Source organism: Suricata suricatta, chromosome 5, assembly GCF_006229205.1.
Source record: "Suricata suricatta isolate VVHF042 chromosome 5, meerkat_22Aug2017_6uvM2_HiC, whole genome shotgun sequence".
In the NCBI taxonomy this organism is placed as follows: domain Eukaryota; kingdom Metazoa; phylum Chordata; class Mammalia; order Carnivora; family Herpestidae; genus Suricata; species Suricata suricatta.
Genome location: NC_043704.1, coordinates 106,979,829 through 106,993,966, shown reverse-complemented (window position 1 = coordinate 106,993,966; position 14,138 = coordinate 106,979,829). Strand labels below are relative to the sequence as shown.

General features: G+C 37.9%; 1 protein-coding gene across 1 annotated transcript in view; it reads right to left on the bottom strand.

Moving 5' to 3' along the window:
• PLCH1 (phospholipase C eta 1) overlaps positions 1-9,925 on the bottom strand; it is a 207,928-nt gene extending 198,003 nt beyond the window's left edge. Inside the window, exons 1-2 of the mRNA XM_029940011.1 lie at positions 9,882-9,925; positions 7,352-7,493 (exon numbers count right to left, since the gene is read on the bottom strand). The gene's annotated coding sequence lies outside the window, so the exon portion shown is untranslated. The remainder of the gene's footprint in view (positions 1-7,351; positions 7,494-9,881) is intronic.
• Between the last annotated feature and the right edge of the window lie 4,213 nt (positions 9,926-14,138).

Here is a 14,138-nt window from a genome sequence, read left to right as displayed (position 1 = left end):
ATCCAAAGTTCATTTTGAAATATGTCTATACTTATTCATAATTACATTTATATCAGCTTCTAGTTTAATTGCATTGTGGTCACAGATCTGGTCTGCATGATGCCAATTATTTAATAATTACTAAGACTTGCCTGGTGTCAAAGTTTGAAGTCACTTTTTATAAAGGTTCTATGCATGTTTTACAAAAATGTGTATTCTGCAGTTTCAAAATACAGTGATTTGTATTTTTAGCCTATTTTTTTGAGTTTAGTTTTGGTAAGTTATATTTGTCTAGTAACTTGAAATTGAAAATACAAATCAATATACAGTGATTTTATATTCAAAATACAAAATACAAAATTCACATCTACAGCTCAAACTTATTCAAACTACACTGCTCAAATCTTGCATATGGTCACTTATCTTTTTCCCACTTTATCAAGTACTAAAGAAATATATTAAAATCACTAGGAATACAGTTGACCTTTGAACAATGTAGGGGTTAAGGGTGTCAACACCCCACACCGTTGAAGATCCACATATAATTTTGACTCCCCCCAAAACTAACAGCCTGCTGCTGACCAATAGCCTTACAGATAACATAGTCGATTAACACATACTTCGTATGTTATATGTATTACATAGTGTATTCTTACAATCACATAAGCTAAAGAAAAGAAAATGTTAGCAAAATCATAAAAGAAACTACATTTACAATACTGCACTTATTGAAAAAATCTATGTGGAAGGGACCCATGGAGTTGAAACCTTTGTTGTTCAAGGGTCAACTGTATGTTTCTCATTATAGTCCTCTCAATTTTTCTTTATATTTAGCGTACACGTTTATTACTCTGTGCTCAACAGACTAAGTCAGAGAAAGACAAATATCATGTGATTTCACTCATATGTTGACTTTAAGAAACAAAACAAATGAACAAAGAAAAACAAAAGAGACCAACAAAAAAACAGACCCATAACTATAGAGAACAAACACATGGTTACCGCGGGGAGGGTGGGGGCTGGATGAGTGAAATAGGTGAAAGGGATTTAGAATACACTTATTGTGATGAGCACTGAGTCACGTAAAAATTGTGGAATCACTATGTCGTACACCTGAACCTACTTTAATGCTGTATGTTAACTATACTGCAATTAAAATAAAATTTTTAAAGGTTTATCATTCTGATGAGTTGAAACTTAATTAATATGACCATTTTTGTGTCTAAAAATCCTTTTTCGGCATTTAAATTCTATTTTGATTGATGTCAATACTGCAAGCTTTCTTTTGTTTTTTGGCTTTTTTTTTTAATGTTTATTTATTTTTGACACAGGGCCGGGTGTGGGGGGTAAGAGCTGGGGAGGAGCAGAGACAGAGGGAGACAGAAGATCTGAAGTGGGTTCCATGCTGAGAGCAAAGAGCTCCATGAGGGGCTCGAACTCACAGACCATGAGATCATGACCTGAGCCGAGGTTGGATGTTTAACCAATTGAGCCAGCCCCGGCGCCCCATTCATCTTTCCCTATTCTTTTACTTTTAACCTCTCTGTATCCTTATGTTTCAGACATGTCTTTCATAAATAGCAAATAGCTGAATTCATTTTTCATCCAGTGTAACAATCTTTGGTTCCTTCAGATTATACTTACTGATACATTTGTATTTATTTCTGTATCTTATTTTGTACTTGTTATGTGTCTTACTCATTCTATATTTCTTTTCTCCACTGTTTTAACTTCAAAATTGATTATTTTTCTCATTTCAATTTTCCCCATTAGCTAGAAGGTTGTTCAGTCTTTTACTAATCTTTAGTTGTTTGCCGTAGATATTTTAACATGCACATTTCACTAACTGAAATCTAAATTTAACCAGTATCTTTAACTGCCTCCCAAACTATGCAGGCACTTTATAAGAAATTAACTCCTTTTACTTCTCCAACTTATGCCATTTACTTTATCTAGTTCCCACTGAAGACACTATTATTTTATATAGTCAGTATGTGCCTTAACTTACAATTTTTTCCCTTTCTTTGCTCTTCCTCACTTCTTGTTTCTAAGATCTTCCATCTGGGAATAGTTTTCCCCTGTCTGAAGTGTACCCTTTGAGGAATGATCTTCTAGAACAAACTCTAGGTTTCTGTGAAGCCTGCAAAGTCTCTGCTTTCATTTTTTTTAAATGTTGATAATGGAAATAAACCTACAAACAGTTAATTTCTGTCAGTGCAAGAAAGACAATATTTTATTGTCTTCCAGCTTCTATTGTTGCACTATCAGGATAATCTATCTTATCTTTAAAGATAAACTGCCTCTTCTTTCTAGCCTTGCTTAGGATCTTCTCATTTATTTTCTACAATTTAGTTTTATATAATTTCATATGACTTCATGAAACATGGGCAGTGATGTTTCTTCTTGGTCCTGGAAAATTCTCAGGCGTTATCTCTTTAAATGATGTCTCCCCTCATTTTTCTTCTCTCTTTCTGAAACTATAACCCTTAGGGGCACCTGAGTGGCTCAGTAAGTTGAGCATATGACAATGGCTCAGGTCTTGAGCTCCCAATTCCTGGGTTTGAGCCCTGCATCGGGCTCCCTGTGTCGAGCTCTGAGCTGACAGCTCAGAGCCTGGAGCCTGCTTCAGACTCTTTGTCTCTCTCTCTCTCTCTCTGTCTCTCCCCTGCTCACATTCTCTCTCTCTCTCTCTCTCTCTCTCAAAAATAAACATAAAATTTTTTTTAAATAAAACTATAACTAAATTTATGTTGGATCTGAATTCTCCAACTTCACATTGACTAACCCTTCTTTTGGGTTTTTCCTCACTTGCCTCTCTGTATTCCATTGACATTTTTCTTCCAATCGATCCTTCAGTTTCCCTATTCAACTTGGATTCATCCGTCATTCAGTCCTTTCACTGAGTTCTGGCTTTCAATTATTCTATCTTTATTTTTTCAAGTTTTATATCTGGTTCTTTTTCAAAGGAGATTGGTTTAGTCTTTACAGTTTCTTGTTCTCAGCTCACATCTTGATTTTAGTCTTTTTTTTCTTTTTACCATTAAATGCTTATTTTCCTTCTAATTGTATTGGTGGGGATTCTCTGAAGTCTAGGATGAAAATAGATTCCCCTAAAAGAAAGGGGAAAATTGGCTTCTGCGCAGTATGAGGGACAAATCCAATGTAGGAACTTTTTCTTTTTTATTTTTAAAAGGCTCCACACCCAACATGGGGCTTGAACTCACAATCCTGAGATGAAGAGTTGCATGCTCTACCAACTGAGCCAGCCAGACGCCCTATAGGAATCTTTTAAATCAGATTTCTATCTTGAGGTTTTCCTGACTACCTAGTTATTGTGATTCTAGATGGGCATCTGTTTTAGAGCTGGTTGAGTTTCACAAATTCTTAACACCAAATATAAGCATTTGTCCAAAACCATGGTTTTCAATGCGTGATTTTTTTCTTACAGTCTTAGTTTGAAAGAGAGATGCCTTTTTTTAAATTCTAACTCACCCTTCTATAGAGGAAGAAGCCTTCTCAAGTCCCAGCTTTAAGACCAAAGGCTCCCACTTACATGTCTCCTGTCCCTTGTGCGCTCAGGACCACGAAAATAGTCACAAAGTTAACAAGTTAAACTGGCTTAGCAAATGTCTTTGAGGAAAAAGCCAGCTTCACTGCAATCAACCCCTCTTCACTTAGCTTTTGCTCTGAGTAGTCATTACATTCATATTGGTTCACTGTATTTAAAATACCATTTTATCCAGCACCTTTAAAGTATTTCAGCCAGAGTATTGGTAAACCAAATTACTAGGAACAGAATTCAACCTTGGGAATGCACATTTAAAGCCACAGAGCCTTACAGTTTGAAAGCCAAATCAGGATCTGATCTAGCCCAAAACTGTATTAGTTCAGTATCTGTCACTTTGTAATAACTGTTGATATTTTCAAACTTCCTATATGCCAGGAATTGTGATAAATATTTTGTAAATATTTTATTTAATCCTTACAATGATCCTAAGGGCTAGGAATTCATATTATCCCCATTTTACAGAAGCAAGGAGATGTTAAGTAATTACCTAAGGTCCACAGCTAGCAAGTGACAGCACAGAATTTACACTCAAAAAATCTAACTCCAAAGAATGCACATTTTTTTAGAGAAATGAATCTTTTTTTATTTTTAATTTTTTAAAATGCTTTTTATTTATTTTTGAGAGACATAGAGAGACAGCAGGAGCAGGGCAGGGTCAGAGAGAGGGGGAGACACAGAATTGGAACCAGGCTCCAGGCTCTGAACTAGCTGTCAGCACAGAGCCCGACGCGGGGCTCGAACCCACGAACTGTGAGATAATGACCTGAGCTGAAGCCGGAAGTCAGGCGCTTAACCAACTGAACCACCCAGGTGCCTCAAGAATGCACTTTTTTTTTAAGGTTACACTCTTACGATCCATGTAATTTGCTTCTCAGTAAATAACCTAAGAGAGGGAAAGAGGGAGAGACAAAGAGAGACAGCATGCACTACTAGATATGATAGAGTACTAATGAAATCCAGACTCTGCCATTTACAATCCTTCCCACTTCCCTGTGCTCAGGTCAGGTTTGGCATATTTCCATCAGCTTTTACATATTCCTGCATTTTTAAAAGGTGGGCACAAAGTGCTGATTAGAAATGAAGATTGCACTGATAAAACAACACCCCAAGGAATGACTGGTAATTATATTTCAACTCTCAGTGGCCATTAATCTTGCAATCTAGCCCAATATTAACACCTCTGACTACATTTGAAGACTTTTCCTGGTGACAACTCTAACAGCAGATTTTTTTTTTACAATTCTAGTTTTTATCTACTACGTGTAGGTCTAACATCCAAAAAACCTTGATTCAGGGGTGCCTGGGTGGCTCAGTCAGTTAAGCATCTGGCTTTGGCTCAGGTCGTGATCTCACAGTTCATGGGTTCGAGCCCTACGCCAGGCTCTGTGCTGGCAGCTAGCTCAGAGCCTGAAGCCTGCTTCAGATTCTGTGTCTCCCTCTCTCTCTGACCCTCCCCTGCTTGCACTGTCTCTGTCTCTCAAAAGTAAATAAAAAATATTAAAAAAAATTTTTTTTAAACCCTTGATCCATACTAATAGTCTCTAAACCAGAAATTTCCAAATGTTTAAATACTGAAAATGGACTTCAGAATAGCTCTGCCCCCAATTCCTTCATATAGAAGGATGTCCAATATCTAATTTCGGAAAATGCATTCCCAGAGAAGGGAAGCTCTCCCAGTTCTCCTGAGTTCATCACACCCTCCTCTTCTGTCCACTTCCCCACCCATGACGAAAGAGTGGAGCTTACTTATCCCAGGGCATGTGCTGGGATTCTCACACACCGCCTCCACTCAGCAATGATTGTAGCTGCAACAGGAGATCTACCTTTAACTGGTCAATTAAAGCTCCAGTCAACATCAACTCTCCTTCCCAACTAAACAGCAGGGTAAGCAAGGAATGGCCTCCCCTTTTTGTGCCCAAAAATAGGAGTCCAGGACGCTTTACTGTGCAAAACGTTGTAACTGTCTGCAATTTATGAACCAATCCAAGAATATGTTCTGAGCCCTACCATAGACACTATAGTTACTGAGGGAATGGAGTGATGCCTAAACATAGTGCCAGTCATTAAGAAACTAACAGTCCAGGGGTGCCTGGCTGGCTCAGTCGGTAGAGCATGCAACACTTGGTCTTGGGGTCGGGAGTTCAAGCCTCATGTTGACAGCAGAACTACTTAAAAATTAAATTAAATTTAAATTAAAAAAAAAAAAAGACACTAACAATCCAGATGGGAAAACAGGGCATACCTAGAAAGAGGAAAGATTGACTTAAAAAAACCTACACTGGAAAGAACAGAACATATGAAAGACGACAAATGAAGCATACCGCAGGTATCCAAAGAAAGAAACCAAGTCAGTCAGGAAAAGAGTACCTGGATCAGTAGGTTTAAAAGAGGCAAGAAGTGTGTGTCTGGCTGGCTCAGTTGGTAGGATATGTGACTCCTGATTTGGGGGTCTTGAGTTCAAGCCCCACACTGGGCACAGAGCTTACTTTTAAAAAATACTTACAAAATAATAGTAAAGAGAGCAGATGCCCAAAATACCGCTCTCAGTTTTCAAGGTATCAAGGTAAAAACTACTAACATACATTAGTATGTTGTTTAAATGCAATGTGACATAACAACAAACATATAAAGAAATTGGTAAAAATAACATTTCACCAAGAATGCTTTGAACATAAATTATTCAGAATATAAGTCTTGAGAAAGACCTCTCTTTAGAAGGATAATAGCAATAATAAAACATTTTTATAAAGAGTTTAGCCTAACTGGGTGGCTCAGTTGGTTAAGCGTCTGACTTTGGCTCAGGTCATGATTTCACTGTTCAGGAGTTCCAGCCCTGTGTGGGGCTCTGTGCTGACAGCTCAGAGCATAGAGCCTGCTTCAGATTCGGTGTCTCCCTCTCTCTGTGTTCCTCCCCTGCTCACACTCTGTCTCTGTCTGTCTCTCTCTCTCAAAAATAAATAAATATTTTAAAACAATTTATTTATTTATTTATTTATTTTTAATACAGAGAGAGACAGAGCATGAGAGGGGGAGGGGCAGAGAGAGAAGGAGACACAGAACTGGAAGCAGGCTCCAGGCTCTGAGCTAGCTGTCAGCACAGAGCCTGACGTGGGGCTCGAACCCACAAACGTGAGATCTGACCTGAGCCGAAGCCAGAGGCTTAACCGACTGAGCCACCCAGGCGCCCCTATTTTAAAACAATTTTTAAGGGACACCTGGGTGGCTCAGTCAGTTAAGCATCTGATTTTGGCTCAGGTCATGATCTTGTGCCTCATCAGTTCGAACCCTGCTTCAATCTCTGTGTTGACAACTCAGAGCCTGGAGCTGATTTCAGATTCTGTGTCTCTCTCTTGCTCTCTGCCCCTGCCCTGCACATACACACACTCTCTCTCTCTCAAAAATAAACATTAAAGAAAAAGAAAGAAAAGTTTTTTAACAGAGAATTAAAAAGCTCGATATGTTGATATAGGAAAAAAGTGTCCATCTGTATTTGCATGTACATTTCCCCCCTTATCCACACAAAGTATGTCCCAAGACATACTTGGATGCCTAAAATAGTGGATAGCACCAAGCTTTATCCAAACTTTTTTTTCCCCAGTGGATGCCTAAAATAGTGGATAGCACCAAGCTTTATCCAAACTTTTTTTCCCTATGCATTCCTATGATAGAGCTCAATTTATAAATTAGGCATAGTAAGCAATTAACAACAAGTACAAAAGTATACCAATTATGACAGTATACTGCAAGGACAATTATGTATATATAAGGTGGTCTCTCTCTCAAAATATCCTGTACTGTACTCACCCTTCTTGTGATGATGTGAGGTGACAAGACGCGCACACGAGGAAGCGAGGTGAATGACGCAGGCAGTGTGACGTAGCATTAGCTGCCACTGACCCTCTGAGAATTCATCAGGAGGATCTTTTGCTTCCAGTTACTGAAACTGCTGAAAGTGAGACCGCAGATAAGGCGGGACTACTATCTATATTATATACATAATTACACATATATGTGGTTCTGAAAAAATACACAAGAAATGAATAATACTGCTGGCCTATTAGAGACATAACCAGATGACTGAGGGACAGAGGTAAGAGAGAATTTTCATTAAATGCCCTTTTAAGTTTTTTAAATTGTTACGCATGAGAATGTAGGATCTATTCAGCTATTCTTTTCCAACAAATAAAAAGCAATACAGCGATAAGAAGAATTTCGTAGACAGATGTATACTTTTTTATTTACTTCACCAAATATGAGATGAGAAATTTAAGAATGTGTTGAGAATGGATCTTGACTTGAGTTTTTGGTTTTGACTGAAACTTGGACACTAAATAATAGATTTCACATTTCTCTCTTTTGATGAGTGAAAAAAGTTTGTATACGGCTTGTGTTCACTCTCTTCTAAGACTATTTTAATGGCTTACCCAGCAAACAGAAATACTTCCAATTCACGACTCACTTAAAACAAAACAAAATGCTGTGCTTCAGAATAAAATGTTTGTATACGAGTTTTTTTTTTCTTTTTTAATCTGAGAAGAAAAGATTCCTCTGACAATCACATTCAGATACTGCTCAGGAAAATAAAAGAATAATCACATCACAGGAATTTCTCTGTGGGGAAAAGTAATGGGGGAGAGGGTGGGAGGGGAAGGCTTTCTAGCCTTTGCTCCCTAAACACACTGCCAGCGGAACATAGGTTTAGGTGCTCAGGAGGGGGAAAGTCTCATTTCCACTGGCCCATGGAGGCTGGCGGCAACCAACAGGTGCTGTTTTATGAGAAGAAAGAAAACAAATCAAAAAACTTCCCCAGCCTTGTTACTGACATTCAGAAGAAGGAAAACTGCTTTTAAAAATTACTAAATGTGAGGGGCGCTAGGTGACTCAGTAAGTTAAGTGTCTGACTCTTGATCTCAGCTCAGGTCTTGATCTCAGGGTTGTGAGTTTAGGCCCCATGTCTTTTAAAAAAAAAAACACCTAATATGAAAAAACAATTACTAAATATAAACTTTGGTGAGAGTTAAAAAGCTAGTAAGAAAGAGTACAAATCAAAACAACAGTGAGGTGTCACCTCACGCCTGTCAGAATGGCTAAAATCAAAAACATAAGAAACAACAATTTCCTGTGAGGATGTGAAGAAAAGGGAATCCCTGTGCACTGTTGGTGGGAATGCAAACTGGCACAGCCACTGTGGAAAACAGATGGAGGTTCCTCAAAAAATTACAAAGAGAAATACCATATGATCCAGTAATTTCACTACTGGGTATTCAAAGAATATGAAAACACTAATTCAAAAAGATATATGCACCCGTATGTTTATTGCAGCATTATTTACAACAGCCAAGATATGGAAGCAGCCCAAGTGTCCATCAATAGATGAAAGGTTAAAGAAGAGGTGCTATATAGAGAGAATAAAATAACATTCAGCCATAAAAAAGAATGAAATCTTGTCATTTGCAACAACATGGGTGGACCTAAAGGGTTAAATGGTACGTGAAAAAAGTCAAAGAAACACAAACACCATATGATTTCACTCATATGTAGAATTTAAAAAACAAAACAAGTGAACAAAGAAAAAAGACAAACTAAAAAATAGTCTCAAGCATAGAGTGATGATTATCAGAGGGGGGGGGATGGGTGAAATAAGTGAAGGGTATGAAGAGCACACTTACCACGATGAACACCAACTAGTGCAGAGACTTGTTGAATCACTACATTAGACACCTGAAACTAATATAACTCTATATGTTAATTATACTGGAATTTGTTTTAAAGAAAGAAAAATAATTGCTTTTGTTTCCTTTAAAATTACTTCCCAGTCTCCTACTTCTACCACTTAGGAGTCAGGATGTGACTACTTATTTCTTTATTATTCAAACCCAAGTATTCTTTTTATTTTTACTTTAATTTTATTTATTAAATTTAAGCTTCAAAATTCAAAAGGCACAAAAGGGTATAACATGAATACTTGACCTTGTATCTGTCTCCCAGCAACCAACATTATTAGTTTCTTGTATGTTCTTTCAAATACATTCTATATGCATACAAGGAAATCTTACCTTCCTCAACCTTCCCTTTTCTACTCTTTTACACAAAGGGCTATATGAAACCATGTCTTTAAACTGAAATAAAACTCCAAGGATCTTTATATAATTTTAACTCCTTATATGAACACATTACTCTTGTCTATAAAGAAATCTCTTTTAAAAAGACAAATTTCTTTTCAATATCTCCCATATCACTCAAAGTTAAGAACAAGTTATTTGGAAGGAAAAAAAAAAAGTGGGTGAGACCTAAAAAACGAAATTGCATACAATTACATGATAAATCAACTCACTGAATTTCTGGTCCAGGATTCTGATCCCTGAAAAAATTGTATAGATCTTCATCAAAGTTCCCACCAAGGGTAGTTTTGCAGAGGTACCATTAACACTCCATGGAAACCTGTTCCGCAGTCCAAAGGCCCCTTCAATGAAATTGAAGAGGGAGAGAAGAGGGAAGTAGGAATCTAAATTTGAATGTTAGGTTCTTGTGGGTTAGCAACAAGGAAGTGAAGGCAGATGAAAAGAAACCAGGGTTGCCTCAGATCAGTTAATCAGTAACTCACATATGCTAGCACTAGATCCTTCAGCCTTTCAGTGGGAATAACTGATAGATAATTCATGGGCACTTGAATGGCTGGACAAGTGCATAAGTCCCTTGTTAAGTTCAGAAGAATCAACCACAGAGAAAAGAGACTGCTAGTAGGGTAAGCCACAGATACTCAAGAAGGAAACCCAGAGAACCTGTCAGGGTCTGATTTCCAAAGTGGAGTCCAGCATCCATTTTCTGAAACCCTGAAACTTCCCTTCCCTACTAGAGTCAGACATAGGGAATAAAGAAGGGCCAGGAGAGAGGTGTGCTTTTATAGCATAGTTTGCTACTAAGAACACTAGGCCAGACGTCTGCCTGCAATGTCAAGGTTCAAGTTCTAGCTCAGCTGTGTTAAGTGCAGACATTCCCAAGCTTCAGTTTCTGCAGCCCAGTACAGTCCAGTTTCAATTTCTCAGCAACAGAGCAGAGCTGTTTCAGAAGCACCAAAGCTCCAGCCTCACTTTAGACATTTTCAGCAACTGGACCACGTGGGTGGCTCAGTTTGTTGAACAGCCAACTCTTGATTGCAGTTCAGGTCATGATCTCACAGTTCGTGAGATGGAGCCCTGTGTCAGGCAGGCTCTGCACTGACAGCCTGGAGTCTTCTTGGGATTCTCTCTTTCCCTCTCTCTCTGCCCCTCCCCCACTTGCACACATACGCGCTCCCTCTCTTTCTCTCAAAATAAATAATCTTTAAAAGAAAAAAAGAAATTTTCAGCAACTATCCAAGATAACTCTGATCTCCAATTTGAAAAGCATTACAGAAAGACACCTGGTTCATTCCAGCAATAAGTCTCTCAATACTATTTAAAGAAAATAAGTGGGCAAAGGTTACATAAGATAAAGCTAATATTTGTCTTAGGATGCCAGAAAACACACATTAAAATCACGAGGGGTCCTCTTAGACCCATCGCAACTTAACAACAACCCAGAAGTGATAAATAAGTGGGTCGCTTTGATGTGGAAAACCCTCTGCAGAAGAGAAGCTAAACACCACTCGCTTCTAAACAAATAGCCAACACAGTTTATAAACAAAGTCATGACTGTTTTTTTGGAGCCAGGGCTGAATTTATAACCTCCTAAACTTCCTAAACTCCACATAAAGAATCAGCTTCTCCACTCACCAAAGAGCTGATAAGAAATGTCTCTACCTGTCTGTACTTTGGAGAGAATAGTGAGTTTGAAAAGAAAACCAACTCAGTATTTTTCATAAACTTAGTCTTTGTTTCCGGAGTGGCAACATGATCTGATAGGACACGTAGGCTGAAAGACGTAGTCTCAAATTCCAAGTCTGTTCCATGCTGCCTGAGATCTTGGGCAAGAAATGAAGCTCTCTGAGCCTCATCAGGGGCATGAGAGAACTCCTGCCTCTTGATTATTGTGGGCTTTAAAGAGACACACAGTAAATGTCAAGGCATGTGGTCAGAACACATTAGTATTCATTTTCTCCTTTTCCTGCAGAAGTCCTTAAAATTTTTATTAAATAACCAGAAAAACTGTTCCCCATTACATTAAATCATAATGATCCCAGAATTCCTCAGACCAAAATAGATACTAATTGGAAAAGCTCTTTTGTATGTATGCAAACCATGTGTTCTTATGATATACACATGTGTATAACCAAATATATAATCCAAAGGTGCTCACTGTCAATTCCACTCAGTGAAATTAGATTAAATCAGAGGACATTGCTGTTGATCATTTTATGTCTATAACTATAGTGACTTCGAGACTAGAGCGAAGATTTCATATGTGCCTGCCCTTGATTTCCCAGAAATAGGAGGGTCATTAAAATCAGAAACTTGGCATTTTCATCCCAATTCTTCCATTTATTAGCCATCTGACTTTAAGAAAATCATTTAGCAACCTTGGACCCTGGTTTCCTGACTAATATAATGAACATGGTAAATTCATCTTTTTCTGTTCTGTAATTTTATGACCATAATGAGGCACAGGTGCTTAGCTTAGTGCATCCGTAATGCAGATTTGGTTAGAATGTTTTTAACTTTGCTATAAAAGTTCTCCTGGTTGTCCCCTCTGCACCCACCCTGTCCTCTTCTACTTTGAAGCACAGAAAACAGAGGCCCTGATGATAATAACACAAAGCTGTGTAAACCTCTTCATGGGCTTTTAAAATGCACTTCTAATTCGGTACACCCTACCATAGCAGTACTGGATTTCTCCTTAAACAAAAATGGTCATGGGTGTCAAAGAGATGTGAGTGAGTGTCCACTGAACTGTGTCTAAATGATTTTCCTTGTGAGCAAAGCCAGACTGGAATAAGCCCCTACTAGTGAGAAGAGAAAACATGCTTCCCAGGCTGAGGAGGCATTGTTCAAAGTAATGAGTTCTGCACCACTTGGTCCACACTTCACAGCAGAGTCTGATTTTCATAGACAAAGAGCAATAACCAAATGGGATGCTCTTTAGCAAGATTCTCTGAGCTGATTATTGTTATTAAACTCAGAGGTGGTGAAAAAAAAGTAGACAACAGTCTCCCTAACCTTCTACATTCTCCAAAAGAGGAAGGGTTTGTCAACCTGAGGTAGTGTTACGCCAGGGGGCTGTCAGAGCTATAATGGACTTTGAGTCTAACTCACTAAAAATGACTAGAATTATTCCAGCTCAAAAGTCTAAATGTTTAAATGCTCTACTGTATTCCTTTTATCCTTCTATCATAATTTTACATCTTTTTTTTTTTTGGCCCAGAGAAATAACAGTCATGATCCTTGAAGCATGCAGACCAACACTATTCTTAGAAGGGAGCTGCCGGAGGTTTATTATGTCATGAAACATGGAGCCAGAACAAAGGACTACTGAATCACTCACCTTATCTTCATCTAAGAAACCTGAGAATTACAGGGTTTCTCTGTTCCTCCCAAACTCAGCACTGCGCTTGTGAAGACAGTAAGTTTTAGGGCCCACTCTATACTATAAAAATGTAAAAAAAAAAAAAAACAACAGATGTACACAATGCTTCTCACAATATATTTATCTAAAATACTCAGAAACAACGTTAAGATATACTTTAAGCATTTGTTTCTGAATCCAGACATATGATTGCTCAACGCTAAATCAACTGTTCTTTCTGAGTACTATACTATAAGTATTTACACTGAAAACCTGAAACAGCATGGGAACTATTTCAGAACTCAACTCTTGAGTTTATTTAAGACAGGAATCTGGATTGATTTTTATGCCTTATCTATAGTGTTCAATAAATATCAGTTGACTAAATGAATAAATCAAGTAGAAAATATTTAAGAGTTTTCCCAGTATATTATATTAGGGCACCTTAACGTAAAGCACCAATATTTTATTTTTATAATTCTATCCTTATAATTATTTAGAAGACTGATCCTAAAAATAAGTTTAATTGACATTGATGATGTAAGAAAATGTATCAAACAGAAGCAGTAACTTTAACAGCTTTTGTGCAGAATCTGGTGCGGCAATAAATCCTGGCTCTGCCCATCAACCTTCCCTCCCTTTGTCTCCCCAATGCCAGTCCCCAGCCTTCCCTCAAGCACTTGCAATCTCATTATCCCATGATCTGCTAAACTGCAGTTTACCTCCTGGAACCAGCAGGAACACATGTCACTGAGAATTAGGGAACTGGAGCCAGTTACAAACCACCAAATAGGGTCACCAAGTATCTGAACCTGAACATTAAGAGTTTTTCTATTTTTTTAATTATGAGAAAAGGGAAAAACACGTAATTGGGCAGTTTTTAACATTTGAGCTAGATGGATTGCATAACGTCTAGGCATTTATAATGAATGGGATGGGAGAGAAAACTTTAACGGCATGTTATTTGCGAACATCTGAAAAGTAATATTATGTTGACTTCATTTTCTGATGGTGGAAGGACATTGTCTGAAAACTTCTACCACTAATAAACATTTGCTGTTTTTGAAGGCAAATTGTTTAAAAATAGGATACAGCAAGACCATACCCCTAG